General features: G+C 47.8%; 1 long non-coding RNA gene across 1 annotated transcript; it reads right to left on the reverse strand.

Moving 5' to 3' along the window:
- Nucleotides 1-2750: 2750 nt before the first annotated feature.
- LOC114230322 (uncharacterized) lies at nucleotides 2751-11959 on the reverse strand. The gene is made up of 4 exons (XR_008558538.1): nucleotides 11898-11959; nucleotides 10745-10817; nucleotides 8701-8752; nucleotides 2751-2868 (listed from the first exon to the last, which is right to left on the reverse strand). It is a non-coding gene; the product is annotated as an uncharacterized LOC114230322 (long non-coding RNA).
- Nucleotides 11960-18525: the final 6566 nt, after the last annotated feature.

Here is an 18525-nt window from a genome sequence, read left to right on the forward strand (position 1 = left end):
CACACACACACACACACACACACACACACACAAAACCACCCACGTTTGAGCTGGGTATTGAAGCTTCAGAGGTAGCCGAGTTGGCAAGTCTGAAATGCAAGGCACACTCTGTGCTTCTCTGTGAACTTGGGTCTTCTGGGTGATGTTGAATAAAAACCGTTTTATTCCTTTTATGGATTTCTGGTTTTATAGAATTCTTCGTCTAAATATAATCAGAATTTGAATGTTATGTACATTAGTTATCCCAGTTCTATTTCTAGTGTTATCAAGTTCTTTATGTCCTGTTTATTGCAAAAATAAGTCCAAAAGCAGAAGTTTCCCAAATCTTCCTTAAAGACAAACACCAGTTTATACTCACTGCACAGCAAGCTTACTCAGTAGCTACATCTAGTGGGTTTCCTGAAAATTGTTTTTATATTTTTGCCCAGAGTAAGACTGAAGAATCACACATAACACAGTGTAGTTTATTAATTCAGTATTTGAAATTCTCACTGCACAACAGTCCTTGACAGCTTCATTAACTGTGTGTGTGTGTGTGTGTGTGTGTGTGTGTGTGTAGGTTCCCACGTTCAAAACATTATTTTGTAACAAAAATTTTAAAAGAAATCTTGGCCCGGCCCGTGGCTCAGTGGTTGAGCATTGTCCCCTGAACCAGGAAGTCAGGGTGCCATTCCCCGTCAGGGCAGGTGCCAGGTGGCAGGTTCCCCAGCAGGAAGCAGCCGACTGATATTTCTCATGGATGTTTCTCTCTTTCCCTCTCCCTTCCTCTCTCTGAAATCAATAACCTACTTTTTTTAAAAAAAAAAAAATCTTGATACTATGTTATGAGTGATATTTAAATTTCAATCTTGCCTGTAAAAGGTCCTCATAATCTTGATTTGGTGGAATTGTTAAATCTAACTTTCACTCATTTCTTCAGCTGTATACCAATAGCTAGCATTCACTGAAAATTTAATGTCAGATAATGTGCTAGGTGCTTTCACCTTATTACCTGTGTACCTTTCACAGCAACACCAGGACAGAAGTGCACGTATTCCATTTTGCTGTTGGGAGGCTGAAGCTCCCAGGGCTGCAAGCTCCCTGGAGGCCAGTAGCAGCTGTGGGGACGTGGCGTGGAGACGCCTTTCCAGAGTGTCTCACTCTGGAGTCTGTCTGGGTCGGGGACACAGACAACGTGGGACACAGTGTCCTGCTCCATGAAGCCTCAAAGAGCTGGGAGGGACAGAGAAACTTGGAATGTGAGACAGTGGGTGGTAATGTAGAAATTGATGGCGTTTTTCCTGAGGCGGCCAACATACCGGGAGCTATGTGGTCCATGAGGGCCCCAGGGGGGAGGACGGAGCCACACTTTGACCACATGCAGCATCTCCACCAGAACACTGTCCAAGGTGATGACAAGGAGGTGGGATCAGCCTGGCCTATGCCCAGAGGGATGACCAAACATATTTGCCTTGATTCAGAACTTTGGTTTTGAGGAGTGGGGGAATTTGAACCAGATTTATCAAGGGTTATAAACTAGGAGGCTGAAGGCTGATCAGAGCCCACAGATGTGTTTGTTATGGTCCAAACAATCTGCATAAGCGACTGGGACCAGGGCACTGCGCCCAGCCGGGCCAGCAGGCAGCCTCTGTTAGGAGGTGTGTGAATATCCCCCCTCTCCACACGCACACGCACACACACGCGCACACACACGCACGCACGCACACAGCTCTCTGTGCCCCCAGTCTGTAGGATCATCCTTGATTCCCAGGGAGTGACCAGGGGAGGCCAAGCAGGAAGCCGGAAGCCAAGAGAGGGCGCCCAGCTCGGGCTCCCAGGGGCTGGCTAGGAAGGGCTATGATCCCTCCCCCTCCTCCCTCCCGACCTGAGTGTGGCCCTGCCCCAACCTTGCTCCCTCCTTTGTAAGCAGCTTCTTCCTTACACCCTTCCCAGCCACCCTGAGGCCATGCCAGGAGTTGGGGGTCTCTCCACCCCTGGGATTTGGGAGCTGCTGGTCCTCCTGCTCTGCCCAGGCTCAGCCCCAGGCCCTGCTGCTCGCAGCACCCGGGGTGGGTCTCACTTGTCAGCACTTTCACACGTTTTTGTCTTTTCTCTCTCCTCTTCCACTGAGCCCTTTCTTTTTGCCCAGAGCCAATGGAATCCATGCTCTACAAATCATCAAACTGCAATACAGAAATAAACAACTTCTTTTGCATTAAAGCAGCCACAGTATAAAATTTACTGCCTCATAAGGATGGGAACCCTTCCCGGTCAGAAGAGATTCCCCGGACAATAAATAAATCTGCTTTTCCCATTTCACGCTCTGGCTGCTCTCCATGCTGTGTGGGCCTTCGGTGAGTACAGGTAGTAAATCAAATCTTGATTTGTGTGAGGATATGGAACTTTCCCCCCATGATAAATGCAGAGGAAATTTGGAAGCGACTGCTCCCTCCCAGGCCTTGCTGCCTAGGAGTCCTGTTTACTGGAGTATCCAGAAGCGATGATGACATTTTCCTTTCGTTTTCCATTTTACAAACACTGATTATTCGTTTTCCGTGTATGATCCCCCACCTGTGACTGGTGGTGTTGAATACTCCAGTCAAACTGTAAAACAGCTGCACATCAACACACCAAACCTTTAGTTTGAATCTGATTTCAACACTTTCCCACCTGGAATGGACGCTTGATAATATAATTGAGTCTCTGACTTTCCAGAAGCACAAAATAATGACCTTCTTCCTGCAGGGCACGTGGCTGTGCAAAGGCTTGGCGTGAAGTCACGTAGGAAAGGCGTGTGGATGCTTATCTGTGGCTCCATTGGGTAAAAACACACACGTGGGTGCATGTTGGAGGGAGCACAAGTCGCCAGCGCCTCACAGACAGAACCTCCTGATAATGAGATTGGACAGAGGCCATGAGCTGCCTCCACTGTGCGTCCCCTCCCACTGGACCTGCCTTGGGTTTTAACCTGACAACCCCCAGCAGGCACTGGATGGAGTCCCAGTTACACATGGTTGATCTTGGTTTTGAGACAAAAGAAAAGGCCACATGATATTTGCAAGGGTGTCTATTATGCTAATATCACACCGCCTGCTACATAAAGACCCCAAATGAAATATCTTGTTCTTAGTACCCAGAGAGTATGTTTTTCTGAATGAAAACCCAAGCACTTTAGAATTATAATTCAGTTTTCATAGTTCAGGGCTCTAACACTGGGATATTTTCCAAACGTAAAGATTTTATGATTTACTAAATCTAAAATTACCATTAAACACTTCTATTCTGGAAATACTATTTAAAAAATAAAAGGGCAAGCCACAGACTGGGAGAAAATATTTGCAGAACATGTGATAAAGGATTTGTATCCAAAATATACGAAGAACTCTTAAAATGACAGTAAGAAAACAACCCAATTCAAAATGGGCAGAAGATCTGAACAGACACCTCACCAAAGATGTACAAAGATCCACAGATGACCAATAATTACATGAAAAGGTAACATCATAGGTCATTAGAGAGAAAGGGGTTTGCATGTATGACTGTCACCAAGTGCAGCAACCATCGGGAGGTGAAAGGTGACCAGAAACTAACACAACAGATAAGGAAGCCGGTGTGGAGCCTCTTGGGGCACACACAGCAGTGAGGCACCTGGAGAACCAACAGCCATCGAAATCGGAGGAGTTAATTCTCATCGTGGATCAGCCTCACTCCCCACCTCAATCCTCCCTGCAGCAGCCAAGCCTGGGCCTTCCAGAGGGGAGGAGAGATGTTCTCTAGAGGAAAGAAATCATCTGGCACAAAGACACCGCCTTCTAATATTGGGGAAATCTTCAGCATACTCACAGTCTCCCATCAAATCACCCCAAGGAAGCCCCTAAACAAGCCTCACAAATGATAACACAGCCCTGCTCACCTAACTGTGAGCTGAAAATCAGGCACTGCCAGACGTTTAAGGGAACCTGCTCCAGGGAGAAGAGATGAAAGTAAACCAGCAGATATGATCATTCTTGATAAACTAACCCCTAACAAAATGAGACACAAAAAGCATTTTTATTGTCTATGGTTCATCTAATAATACTGTTTAGGGTTTCAGCTGTGCCAAGGTCTTACTTTGATGTATTTTTAATAAGTAGGATGAACCATATCAATTGCCATTTGCATAGGTAGAAATGATCAAATACCAACAATTACACAATATTCAACATAATTTTGTAAAAGTAGAAAGGACAGAATTATTCCAATATCTAGGCCAGCAACCAAGGAAGTAGCAAAAAGTAGAGGGTCTTATAAATTGTATAACAGTAGCAAGACCTGGGTTTTAAACTTTAGAAAACAAGCTTACTTTTCACTGTTGTGAAATCCAAGACCAAGTAAATGAAGCTATCTGCTGAACACAGCTTTAATTTGCACGTGATTAGTGGAGAAGGTTCTGGAATTCAGGGTGTCTGACTCCATGCCCTGACTACCGTTACCAATAAAACATTGGCCAAGATGAAACCTTGGGGCAGCATGAGCCAGAGGCAGTGGGCAAGAGAAAGCCTTACACACAAGAACATGTGGCCATGAACCCGTGTAACCAGAGAACATCATGTTGACAGCAGGCTCTTCAACTGACCCGGGGAAAAACATTCACGACACGGATTCCAAGAAGGATAAACTTGAAATATTCCAGATGTGAAGCAATTAAACCCTCACTCGGAAGGAATGACCCAGATAACTGCACAAAATATCCATGTCAAGAAATTAAAATGAATTTATGTTCACATAAAAAATGTAGGAAAGACTCTTGTCAGATTTCTGGAGACTAAAATAAGCAAATGTGCCACAACATGCATGCACACACACGCAGAAATATGTGTGCATGCACACACACGGACACACATGCACACGCAAGTCATGTACACACATGTGCAGGCACACGCACACACCCATGTTCACAAATGTGTGTGCTTGTGCACACATGTATGTGCACACCGTGAGCTTGTGCACACACACGCACAAGCCATCCAGGCAAAGGACAAACACGTTACTTGGAGGCTGGGCTGTGCTTCTAACCCAGGTCGGCTCCCATTGGAACCAGGGCACCTCTGTACTCGTCAGGCCTGACTCCCTCTTCCTTTCTCACAGCCTCTGGGACAAGGGCACCGCCTGCGCGGGGGACGTGCACGGTGGATGGATGGAGACAGCGCCGGAGAGCCCTTCCCAGCACATCCTGCCCCAGCAATTTATAAATGACCGTGTGGAGGTGGCAGACAGGGCTGACACCAAAGGACACACCTGCGTCACAGCCTCGCCAAGGGAGCCCTTTGCTGCGACCTCAAAGCAACGAGAGCCAAACTGTCTTTCGAAAAGATGGAGGGCACGATGCTTGTGCAGACAGAGACATCCGCACCTCCGTTCACACAGCCCGCTGAGGCTCACTCATGTTCCCATTCACGCCACCTGGAAACTACTCAAAGGACAGGCACCCCCACTACAGAAAGCGCGGTGCCCCCTCGAATAAACACCACTGTCTCAGTCCCCACGTGGGTGGCTGGGGGTGCCATTGCGGCCGAATTGCTCTTGTTCTGGACGGGAAGGGGTGCCATTGCGCCAGAATCGGGACCTGCCAGGGTGGCATGGGTGCAGCACCAGGCTAACACTGTGCAGCCCTGGGATTGGTGCTGACTACGTGTCATGACCTTGTCGTTATTGTCACCTTATGCTAAGCAGATGCCACTCGCCAAGTGCCAGAGGACACAGACTGCTCAGCCAGCCGTGGAAGTTCCCGTGAGCAGAGACTGCGTGGAGGAAACTGGAGACACGTGGAGAAACTAGTCACGTCCCACAGCTGAGCCCTGAAAGCCAGGCCTGCACATTCACGGGGCACCACCCTCTCTTAGACGTGTGTTTAGATTTTACAGATTCCTGCTAGATTTTGTTATGTAAGCTTCATGTACTGAAAGGTCCTAATTAAATATTTTTAAATGTAGAGTAAAATGTTCACTAGTCTAGTTTGTAATACATATAATGAAACTGTCATATAATTTATTTTCCTTTAAAAACAGGCTTCTCATACAAATTGCCCATGGAACTTTTATTTAGAATTTAAGGTCATTTGGGGCTTGGTGTCATGTAAACAAAATTCTCCAAAATGCGAGGGTCCTTTTTTGGCGTGTTGCGTTCCTACAGGCCCTGGTCAGCCAGGCTGCCAGCTGTGGCAAAACAAACCCTCCCTGGTCTGGGAGCTCAGCTGCCTGGGGCTGTGCCGATGCCAGTCCTGAGTCATGGACTCTGAATGCGGTGTGACAGGCAATCAGACACACCTTCCACTTTGGCATTTTGATCTGACAAAGGCCTCACGTATTTCTACTGCAATACAGTGGCCCACACGCTGTCTGGGCAGAGGGCTCGGGCTCCAGCTCCGGCTCGGGCTCCGGCTCCGGCTCCGGCTCCGGCTCCGGCTCCGAGAAAAATGTGCTCTCTCAGGGCCCTGAATTTACTGGGTTTGGAAACAGCGTATCTGGGGAAGGATCATCTGCAAGCCCTTTCCCCGGGCACGGGTTTCAGAGCTTGGATGTGTGATTCTGAGCTTCAGTTCTCTTCTAGTGAAAAGAAACACAATAATATCCACTTCTTAGGTTGGACGTGTTGCCCAGGCAATGCCTGGAACAATGTTTGACCCAGAAAGAGGAGTCACTATGAGGCAGGACAGTAAGAAGCTGGGAGAATGTCTTGGCAGGTGGGATGGGGAAACTGAGACAGAGCGGAACAAACTGGCCAAGCAGTTAACAGCAGGTGCATAAGGTCATCAGGTGCCTAGCAATGGGCAAAGTGGGTGCCAGGCCTCGCCCCCATGGTGGCCTTTCCTCCCTGGCACATAGCTGGTCATGCGGTTTGGACCTTTCCTCTCTGGAGATAACATCGAGGCCCCAGTTCTCTTTCAGGTCCAGGCCCAGAGGAGCAGCAAAACCAGGCTGGTAACCAGAACCAGCTGCAATGTCTAATGAGCCCTGTCCTGGTGCTGACCCATCAGTGGGCACCATGACCCTGAAAAGCACACCTGGAAAGATGATGACTGTTCTACTGAGATCTTCCCTAAGACATCCCCAAACTCCCAGTCTTTAAAACCCTCACCCTCACTACCTCCCCCCCACCAGGTTCCAGCAGGAGCGCTCTCTCCTAGGAGGACCCACCTTGCTCCCACCCCTCCCTGTCCCCTCCTTCCCCCACAGGCGTGCATCTCCTGGCCTCTAAGGGGCCCAATGGGACTTGCAATTAGGGGAGCAATGGGCAGTGACAGCTCGTCCCAGCTCAACCCCTGAACCTGTCCCCAAGTAGAATTATTTAGAGAGACTCCATGAAATGAATTCCATAATCGATCTGACAGCTCTGTGTTGAGCTTGATTCTCTCTAAGCTACAAATCATACAATTCTATGTACAATCAATAAAACATCACTGCTTTGATTTCACTGCAGCTAAATTGGGGGGCTTATAAAATACACACAATCTGAGAAATGTGACGTGACAGGTTAATGTTGTAGAAAATTAGAATGAAGATTGGCCTTTCTGGGCCTATTCCGACTCAAAATTGTCATTAGCATGTTGAGTTTCACTATAAAGGTTCTCATGATGCTATTCTTAGATTAAGCAAGTTTTTCAGGGATTACAAATATGTAAAATGGCAGATCCGTATCTAAATGTCTTCACAAACTAGAGCAAAGCAAGTCTAACATGATCCCGTTTAACTGGGATGAATATGAGTCAGCGTTTTCTCCCGGCCCCACAACCTGTTTCCCAAGTTGAATAAATACAAGTGGCAAAGGAATCATTTTAAAAAGCAATCATGATGATTTAAGAATTTCCAGACTCTTAACTCACAGTCAGCCTTCAGTGAAATATCTATTTTAGGGCAAGGAAAGGAAAAATATTATGATGGCTAGTGATTAACAAAAAGGCAAAGTAAGGAGCTCAGCAAATTCCCTCTCCAAAAAGAAATGTAAAAAGCTTTTCAAAACTGTAAAAAATATCCATTAACCATTTCTGAACTCTAAACACTAACCAAAGGTACACAACAAGCTGAAAAGCATTTATTCAGGAAAATTAGCAAACCTTGGGGGAAACAAAAACAAAAACAAAAACCGAGAATCTGAGTGTTTTCATGCAACCCCACATTCATCCCGCCTTACCCCGACACCACCGCTGTGGCCAACACTGGAGGCCTCAGAAAGCCCCTGGACAAGAGCATCCCCACAACAAGAGTCACGTCCACACAACCAGGAAGGTCACGTGACAGCTGCTCGAGGGCCTGATGGCACCCGGCACAACACAGGAGCCTGGGGTTGAAAGGGACACCGTGGGACCAGCAGACCCTGGCTGAGCCCCACAGGGCCCTGCAGATCTGAAACCGTCTTCACGAAACACGTTTCTCTCCTTAGGACCCGAGAACACTGGGCCCACCTGGCACTCTCCCCCAGGCATCTCCCCTCCAGTGCCGTGCGAATGGGAAGCTGCAGATGTGATGTGACTAATGGACCATGGAGGCAGCACTAATGAAATGCACCACAGATCACAGTGCACGCGGCACCACAGACATGTCTGGTGCCAGCAGAAGGCGGGCTGGGTCTGACTCGAATGCTCTGGAGCTGGACTGGGCGCCTGTCTGAAACCTGGCCTCTCTCACAGCGTCTGTGCTTCTACAGCTCAACAAACAGGTGAGGGGCTGGGATGTTAGCACTCACCTCCAAAGAGCTGTTTTCCACAAAACTGACCACCCGTCTTTGGAGAGCCAACCTGCAAAAAAACCATTATTTTAAACAGTATCAAAGAACATCAAAGTGACATAGAACAAGAAGAAAAACCCAGACTGGAGTTCAACTGGGGTTGAACAAACAGAAAACACACTTCAGAGATGTCCATGATTCCCATGACCAGCAAAAGCAATTAGAGTGGCAGCAATGTGAACTCGTGGTTTCAAAAATGTGTACACAGATAGGCAGATGCAGGAATTGTGCGCACGGGTGAGCCGACAAATACATTTCCAGCTCCTGCCGCTGGGAGGGCCCAGAAGCAACGGCACCCCAGACGCTGTGAGCTCACCCAGCCCCTGATCTGGTTCCTAAATACCATTGAGATATTGAGATATCATCTAAACATCAGTAAGGAATCAGGGCGCCTTGGAGAACATGTGGTGCCAGAAACCAGGGAAGTGCTCACAAAGAGTGTAGAGACGTGGAAAGGGGTCCACCTGAGAGAGCTCCCAATGCCCAGAGCTAGAATCATTTGGGCAACAAAATAAATAATGAAAATTCTATTTTATAATAAAACATAAACATCCATGAGTTAACCCTGATATAAATAATCCTATATAATAAAAGGGTAATATGCAAATTGACCCTAACAACAGAATGACAGGTCGCTATGACATACACTGACCACCAGAGGGCAGACACTCAATGCAGGAGCTGCCCCCTGGTGGTCAGTGCACTCCCACAGGGGGAGCTCTGCTCAGCCAGAAACCGAGCTGCTCGGTGGCGGGAGCCTCTCCTGCCTTCGTGGCAGCGCTAAGGATGTCCACCTTAGCCTTAGGCCCACTCCCTGGGGAATTGGGCCTAAGCTGGCAGCCAGACATCCCTCTGGCAGCCCAGGAGACCTCGAGGGATGTCCAATTGACAGTTTAGGCGGACATCCCCCGAGGGGTCCTGGACTGTGAGAGGGTCCAGGCCAGGCTGAGGGACCCCCATCCACAAGTGCACAAATTTTTGTGCACTGGGCCCCTAGCTGAATAAATAAGTGAGTGGGGAGAAGGCAGCTCTTCCTCACAGAAGTACAGAGAATAAATGTAAAAAGAATCAGGAAAATATAAAACTGCTATTCAAACCCTACAGTAATAGTTCTTGGTGGCAAGATCCACTGTGCATGCAAAATTCACGGTCAAAGGATCTATATGTAGCGTCAGAGTATGTCTGGAAGACGATTAACTACACAGGAAAAAGTATTGACCTGAGGACAGAGAACGCAGTGGATGGCACTTTAGCCAAATGGTCAGTGTGATGTTGTGCCTATGAGATACTGAGGGACAGTCTGCAAAGTACCTGCCAGCACCGTCCAGGGGTTCTCACATGACATGCACTGGACTGAAGGCCGTCAGCTGCAGGCAAGACCAAGAAGGCACAGCTAAGCGCACAGGGACCTTCTCCTAGATCCTGGGCCTGGGATTTAATCGTGGCATCAGAACATGTATTGAGGACATCGATGGAGAAACGTGAAATCCAAATAAATTGTGGTTTAATGAGTAGTTTTGAAAATTATAGTATGATTACATAAGAGTAACATTAGAGCAAGGGTGAAAGGTGTGTGGGAAATCTATGTGTTATTTTTGCAAATTATCTGTAAGTCTAAAATTATTCCAAAATAAAAAACACAAAATTGCAATTGAATTTGGTGCATAAAGGTTTTTTTTTTTTTTTTTTTTTTAAGGTTTGCATGTTTGTTTAAGCATTGCTTGAACCTGCCTCTGGGGACCGAGTTCTCCACTTGGGTTCTCAGGGTCGTGGCTGAACTGCTGAGCTTGGCTGGGCCACTGTTGTGGTTGGCTTTCCTGGATGTTTTTATATGCACGTTTACGATATTTCATAACTGTGTGTTTATTATCATGCAGAGAAAACAAAGCTGTCCGTCTTTGGGCCCAAGTTCCTGTGGGATGACATCAGCGAAGAGGGCAGGGGAAACCGAGGAAGGAGCCTGCCTGAGGCTAGGGGGCCTCCTCGCTGGGCTGAGGGTCACCTGAAGAGCTGTACGTAGGCTGTTGGCTCATAGAAATGGTATTTCTGGGAAAGCGACCGACTTGGACATAAATCTGAAACAAAAAGAAACCAGTCTTGAGCGCTTTCTCTCCCTTTTCTTGGTCTGGACAAGCTGGTCCGGCCCCCGACCCACCTGGTTCCACGTGTGAAAGCTGGCGCTCCTGTTTAATAGGTATCACTCACGTTATACAAAGAAGAAACAGTTCAGTTTAAAACAGTAAGACACATGCCGAAACCGGTTTGGCTCAGTGGATAGAGCGTCAGCCTGTGGACTCAAGGGTCCCAGGTTCGATTCCGGTCAAGGGCATGTACCTTGGTTGTGGGCACATCCCCAGTGGGGGGTGTGCAGGAGGCAGCTGGTCGATGTTTCTCTCACATTGATGTTTCTGGCTCTCTATCCCTCTCTCTTCCTCTCTGTAAAAAATCAATAAAATATATTTTAAAAAATAAATAAAACAATAAGACACAAATTTTAAATCTCCTAAAATTATCTTACTTTAAAATGGTGATTGTTTTTTCTTTAACATGTAAAATGTTTGCACTTTAAATCATATAAAAATATTACATGTGTTTCAGGCCCCAGGTTAACCAGGTACTTTCAAAACCATTTTCTCATTTAATCCTCCAACTCTTTTTATAAGAAGGTAAACTGGGAAAAGTGTAATTAAGAAAATCAAAGGAAGAGAAAACACTTTGATATTCTAAGCCCAGCAAGATGATCAAGGATCAGGGATCGACAGTCTTGTCCTGTACTGAGCGACACCCTGAGTTTCAAGATGACACCCAAGTTCATAGGCTGGCTTGTCTGTCAGCGCCTCATCACAGTCTCAGGCGTCACACACCAGACATCCAAGCGGAAGGCATGTGAGGAGGAATCCCATGTTCACAGGCATGACGTTCCCGCCGAGAAGGAAGCAGCAGCGACGGGACGGCTTCGGGCAGCCTCGTGGAGCCCACACGCGGCCCCGGTGGCCCGGCCTGGGCCCTGGAGAGGCCCTGTGCGCTCCCGGCGGGCGGTCCCGCGCACAGCCAGGCACGGGGGGCCCGAAGGCACCTGCGAGGGGCCTTCTCCACGCCAACCCTCAGGCGGGAGGAAACCAGCGCAGCTTCCGTTCCACGTGAACGTCACTCACCCCGTCCCCGCAGGACAGCCGTCCACTTCCGGCCACGATGGGGCCCGAAACGTCTCACCCAGTCGTGGCCGCACAGTTATTAGGTTTTCGCACGCACGCATTCACGCAGGCACGCACGCATCACGCAGGCACGCACGCATTCACGCACGCACGCACGCATCACGCACGCACGCACACACGCAGGCACTCACGCACGCACGTCAGGTAAGTTTATTCGTTATTGACTCTTTGCCAAATGGAAGTGGGTCATGGCACAGGTCTTCGTCCTTGTCATCTTCAAGCCGAGCAGGGGGAATGGAGGGGGGAGGGGAATGGAGGGGGGAGGGGGAATGGAGGGGGAGGGGAATGGAGGGGGAGGGGAATGGAGGGGGAGGGGGATGGAGGGGGGGGGGGGGATGGAGGGGGGAGGGGGATGGAGGGGGAGGGGGAGGGGGGAGGGAGGGGGAGGGGGGAGGGAGGGGGAGGGGGGAGGGAGGGGGAGGGGAATGGAGGGGGGAGGGGAATGGAGGGGGGAGGGGAATGGAGGGAGACGGGGAATGGAGGGGGGAGGGGAATGGAGGGGGAGGGGAATGGAGGGGGGAGGGGAATGGAGGGGGGAGGGGGAATGGAGGGGGGAGGGGAGGAAGGGGGGTTGTTTCTCTAATTATCCTAAAATAACCATATCACTGTATTCCCACAGAATAAGCACAGAGAAGGGTGCCTCCTTCCACAGACCAAGTCATTCTGTGATGCACCCATCCCTCCAAAAGGCAGCCTTGATCTGAATTTATTTTCACAATTACATGCATGTTATCTAAAGGAAACAAAGAACATGATAAAAATAAAGTTTGAAATAAACTTTAAACTGTGGGAATGCAGGGGACCCGGCTGGAGAACAGAAAATAACAGGGAGAGGGAGCTTAATATCTGTTTGATATTCTAAGCCCAGCAAGATGATCCATGCAATGGAGAGTTTATATCTACTGACTAGGAATTAAGGATTCAGAGATGAGATAAACTGATTTTAGTCTAATGTATTTAATGAGTTTCAAAGTATATAAAGCACAAAGAGAAAAATGGCTATTGGTTTGGTCATGCAAGTAATAATACATAACTTTTAAAAAAACTTGTTTTTATTGATTTCAAAGAGGAAGGGAGAGGGAGAGACAGAAACATCAATGATGAGAGAGGATCATTGATTAGCTGCCTCCTGCACGCCCCCTACCAGGGATCAAGCCCACAACCTGGGCATGTGCCCTGACTAGGAATTGAACCTGTGACCTCCTAGTTCATGGGATGATGCTCAACCACTGGGCCACACCAGCCAGGGCAACATATAATTTTTTAAATGCCTACAGCTTAAGGTATTTGTTCCATAATGTTACAATATTATTTTATTTATCAGTATCAACATACTTTGAAATGCTACTCAACCATTAAAATTATGATGACAACTAAGTAACACAAAAAGTGTGTATGATATATTGTTCAGAGAAAATTCACGATACACAATTGTATGGACATTTAACAAAAGCTGATTAAAATTTGTATACTTTTAGAGACCGGAATGGAAAATATTTTGCATGTTAGGGTGCTGAGATTGTTTAGTGAGAAATTTTCTTGTCCAAAATTTTATATTATGTCTTATTAATAATAACAGCTAAAAAAGAATTCAAGTAGAAATTAATTTTCCCCAAAGGTCAAAAATAAACATAATCAAGCTGTTTGCTCTTGCTTTATTCTCACTTAGTTTTACCAAACTAGTGGGAACTTCTCTCCTAGATTCTCCTAGGTTATAATTGTAACATAAAGATGCTGAAGAAGAGACCTTCCCACAGGATACCTCTGGTGATTCCTCAGCTGCAAGGTCAGGTCCTTGCCATGTGGACAGGTTAATACATCACTTAGGTCCTGACAGTTACCTGGGAAGCCATTCCCATCAGCCCACACCTAGAGAAGAACGTTGCTGAAGCTCACGTCGACAGTTTTAAGTCATTAACGTGAATTTTGTTTTAAGTCATTAACGTGAATTTTGTTTTAAGTCATTAACGTGAATTGTTTTAAGTCATTAACGTGAATTTTCCTCTGCTCAGGACAAGTATCATGTTCCCCGGGTTGTGTGAGGACTGGAGGAGTTATGTCCTCCTCGTCCTGCATCCTGCCCGGCCCCTGCCCGGGCTGTTCCAGGGGCTGCGGGAACTAGGCGAGGCCCGCAAGGCCAGGTTTTTGGTTTTCAGGGATGTTTGAAAGGCTTATTAGCTAGAAGACTTTTAATGCTATAAAACATTTAGTTTTAAAAGATTGACTTCAATATACACAGGCACAATCACGTAATTCTAGAAATGAGGTGATTAAAGTCCTTAAGCTTTTGTGTCCCAGGAGAATATAGGGGATTCGCTGAGGGTCCTGGGTTCTACAGAACAGAGTGCTGTTCTCAGGTTAGACCCGAGGAGGAGTGTTTTCCCACAAAGACAGAGGCTCTTCCCCTCTATTTAAAATTATTTTTAAAAACATTTTTATTGCTTTCAGAGAGGAAGGGAGAGGGAGAGAGAGAGGAACATCAATGATGAGAAAGAATCATTGATGGGCTGCCTCCTGCACACCCCACATTGGGGATCGAACCCGCAACACGGGCATGTGCCCTGATCAGGAATTGAACCCTGACCTCCTGGATCATAGGTGGACGCTCAACCACTGAGCCACACTGGCCGGGCAAGGCCCTTCCCCTCTACAGTGAGCAGTGCCTGGCCCTGCGGAGACCGAGCACCCAGCAGCCGGTTAGACTCATTATGGGCTCATCCTGCTGTGGTTGGTAAGGGTCTGAAATAAGAATTCAACAAAACGGTAGCATAGAGAACTCCATAAATATTACATCTGGACACAGAAGGAAATCCATCCTGGACAGAAATTCTTTCTTCTGGGACTGCTGACCTTTGCCCCAGCCCCAGAATCCCAGAGAACAGCGAACGTTGGGCATTTCCCCTCTGTGGTTCAATCAAGAGCTGCCTGCAGAGAACACCTTCCTGACTCACTCAGGTAAGACTCCTGGAGGCCGCCTACCTGCCCGTCTACCCCCTGCAAGGCCAGCTGCAGACCCTCAGACTGCGGGCCCTCAGACTCGCACTCTGTCCCGTGAATGATTAGCTGAACCCCTTTGTTTCCCCTGATCTAAGGAACGAAACGCTCGTTGGCCGAAGTCTGGCTAAGCTTCTCTCCTCCCCAGGCCCCTGAACCTTGGCCCTCACTCACTCAAGCATTAGAATGAGGAACAACCCCCTCCTCCCCCCCCCCCCCCCCCCCCGCTTCTCCAGCAAAGGCTGACCTTGGTCTAAACAGCGTCTCACCCTGCATCTGGCTCCTCCACTGCCCACAGGTTCTTCCCACCCTTTTGACTCCTGAGAAGGAGAGCCTGCCCTGCCCAGCTGGGGGCACTCGGGCTCAGGGTCAGGGAAGCTCTATTGCCACCATCCCCTCTTCATCTTGAGATAATCTCCTCAAAGTCAGCCCCGGTGTGGTGTTTGACACCACATGGTGGAGAATTACACTAAAGCCTTAAATACAATCAGCAACAAGCCATAGAGCAGGCTCTGCAAGATGCCAAGCAGTGCACCGGGGACCCTCTGCAGAGAACGCCAAGAAGTAGGAAAATGAAAACAAAGAAAGCATCTTAAAACGTACAGGTGAGCCCCGGGAGTCTAACCTGCAAGAACAGGCACGAGAATGTCAGTCCTGTTTCCTTTGTTTCCACTTTGTTCAAAACAAAACGTAACGAGGACACGGGAACATCTATCTCATCGGCTTCATCGTCCAGCAACTGGAAGGGCGCTCGAGGGGCTGCACAAATGGGAGGGACTCGTGGCAAGTCAGTGGGCAAGGGGGTTTCAGTGAAAGAAAAAAGGAGGATCATTCGGGCGGGTGCCTGTTTTCTTTGGGGAAGAGATGGGGCAGGGGTCTTATGCAGATTGCCTCTTCCTTCTGGGGAGATGCGGAGAGTGAAGTCCATGGTCCCAAACCTGACCTGATGCCTGACCCACTGCAGTTGTTGCTGAGGGACTACCTGGCTGGCTTTTGTGTGGTCAGCAGTAGTGAGGTGGTGGTTGAAGCTCCACGCACGTGTGTGCTCTGGTCCATAAAGGTGCGCGGAGGGCAGCGCAGTGGCGAGGGGCAGTGGAGACCGGCTGTGGGGATATTTAGAGACCTGCATGTGCCTGTGTACACCTCACAGAGGTCTTCCGTCTGCAAACTGGGAGCTGCAAGACCTCTGCACAGGTGACGAGAGGCAGTCCAGGCTCTGAGGAGGCTCTGCTCGGCTGCTGTTGGAGGTAATGACCTGCTTGGCCCAGTTCCAGCCTCTGAAACGGACAGCAAGAGTTGGCTCTGTCCTCCTGTCTCCTGCCTCTCCGAGCCAATCAAAATAACCACAGAGCCCAGTTAAGAATTAACTTCTATTTATTTTGTTATCCATTAAACACAGGTTGTGAGCTAGAAAGAAAAGATATATTTAAGGCTCGTTAATTTTTTAAAATCGACCTTCTTTGAGGCTTATGGAATGTTACTAGTTATGGGAAAATACCTGCGTAGACCACTGAGGGGCCAAGACCATGTAAAACTGGAAGGTTAAAAAAATTCTACAGTAACTCTTTCTTTGCTTCCCCAAAGCTGGAAATCTTAAGGAGGCAGAGTTTTCTGGAGCAGCTGACGTCCCAGGGACTGAGTCTGAGGGGCAGGTCTTCACCTCTGGGCCCTGAGCTTCGGGTAGAGGAGAAGTCCTGAGAGAAGCTTCTGGGGCCGAAGCAGGGGTCGCCTTCGGTGTCAGGAGACACGATTAAGGGTGTCAGTCCCTGCCGACGACTGCTGGTCCAGTCAGGAGGCAGGAAGTGCTGGGTGGTCAATGCACTCAGTGCAGACCTTCTCAAAGTGAGGAGAGCCGGACACAGACAGGGGCGAGACGCAAAGTCAGACTTGAGCAAACAGACTTACTTTAGCTTTGCTCCGGACACCTGAGCATCATGAGGATGCACACTGTCTTTTGTTAATATATGGATTTAACACGATCTCGCTAAAAATATTGTCTCCCCCCGCCCCCTGGTGACAGTCAGGCTGATGCTGCAGTTCACATGTCAAGTAGGCAGGGAGCAGCCAGGGAAGCCGCAGGGAAAGGCGCTAGAAGACCAGTTTCCTGCCTCGTGGAAAACACCGTGACATCGTGTAACCCTCTCCGTGGTCAGGAAAGGAGCAGACGGACAGGTCTTTCCTGTGTCTCAATACTTTCAACTCTCTTGTGTCAGACTGGATATAAGCTCTAACCCACCTTCAATCCAATGGCTCTCCTTTTGTTTAAATTACTTTTAGATCCGTGTATTGTTTTCTCAGTTTATTTTTCAATTCCAAATGTTCCATTTTGTGCTCTCGCATAGTGTCAACTTTCTGCTGAAATTCTCTACCTGATCCTTTAATTCCTTGAATGCATACATCATAGTTTATGATAATTCTATTGTGAATGAATGAATTCACTATCATTTTTTTAAAGTTTAAAAGTTTAAATCTTGAAAGCTTTATAAGCATGCAAAACAGTAACGCATAACTGCTTCAAAAATATACAAATATACTAAAAACATAGAGAATTAGATAGAATAAATAGCAAATTCAGGATGATGATTACCTTTGAGTTAAAAGGAGAGAAAAATTGAGAAGCGTTTGAAAAGGAGGACATACTAGGTTCTATTTGTTTGCTGGGATGAAAATGTGGGTCTTCTCCTTTTTCCTTGTCCTAAGAATTGCATTATAAGGTCACCGTGTGGTCATGTAATGTCAGCCATGAAGACGCACAGCAGGGTAAGTGGAGTGGGAGGTACTACTTTTAAGAGGATCGTCTTGGCTGCTGTGTTGAAGAAAGGAATTCAAACTGGAGGCTGTGACGGTAGTCAAGGGCTGGGCTGATGGTGCCTTGATTTGGGGCAGTGGTGAGAGGCAGTTGTGTCTGGTAAGTATTTGAAGCCAATAGAAATCACTGGTGAATGTGACGTAGGTGTGACATGGGTCCTACCTGATGATGTGGCCTAAGGAACCGGGTGAACAGAATTTTCTTTTGCTGAAGAGGACGAGGGAGACATTGGAGGAGGGAAACGCCCGAGCTGAGTTTTGGACAAGTTGGGCTGGAGATGCTATCAGGTGCCCAAGCAGCTGTCAAGGGCGGAGCTGGAGCTGAGAGTCTGGAGTCCAAGGGAGAGTTAGAGGGACTGAGCTGTGCAGAGGGGGCTCATTCCCCAGGAGGGGGCGTGCAGGAAGAGCCGATGGATGGTGCTCTGTCATCATTGGTGTCTCTATCCCTCTCCCTTCCTCTCTCTGAAATCAATAAAAACATATTAAAAAACTAAATTGACCAATCAGAAGACATTAGATGACTGAATGGAATTTTAAAAAGAACCAACTGCATCTGAAATATATATTTTAAACAAAGGTAAACGTGTGAGATGATGGATGTGTTGACTCAGTGGGAGTCCTTTCACGATGTCGGTGTGTGTCAGATTATCATGTCGTCCCCTTTACATAGTTTATAATTTTATTTGTCAGTTAAATGTTAATAAGCTGAAAGGAAAGTCAGGAAGCCCAATCGTGGAGGTGGGTGTTAAACTGCAGACCAACCACA

This window comes from Eptesicus fuscus, chromosome 16 (assembly GCF_027574615.1).
Source record: "Eptesicus fuscus isolate TK198812 chromosome 16, DD_ASM_mEF_20220401, whole genome shotgun sequence".
NCBI classification, from domain to species: Eukaryota; Metazoa; Chordata; class Mammalia; order Chiroptera; family Vespertilionidae; genus Eptesicus; species Eptesicus fuscus.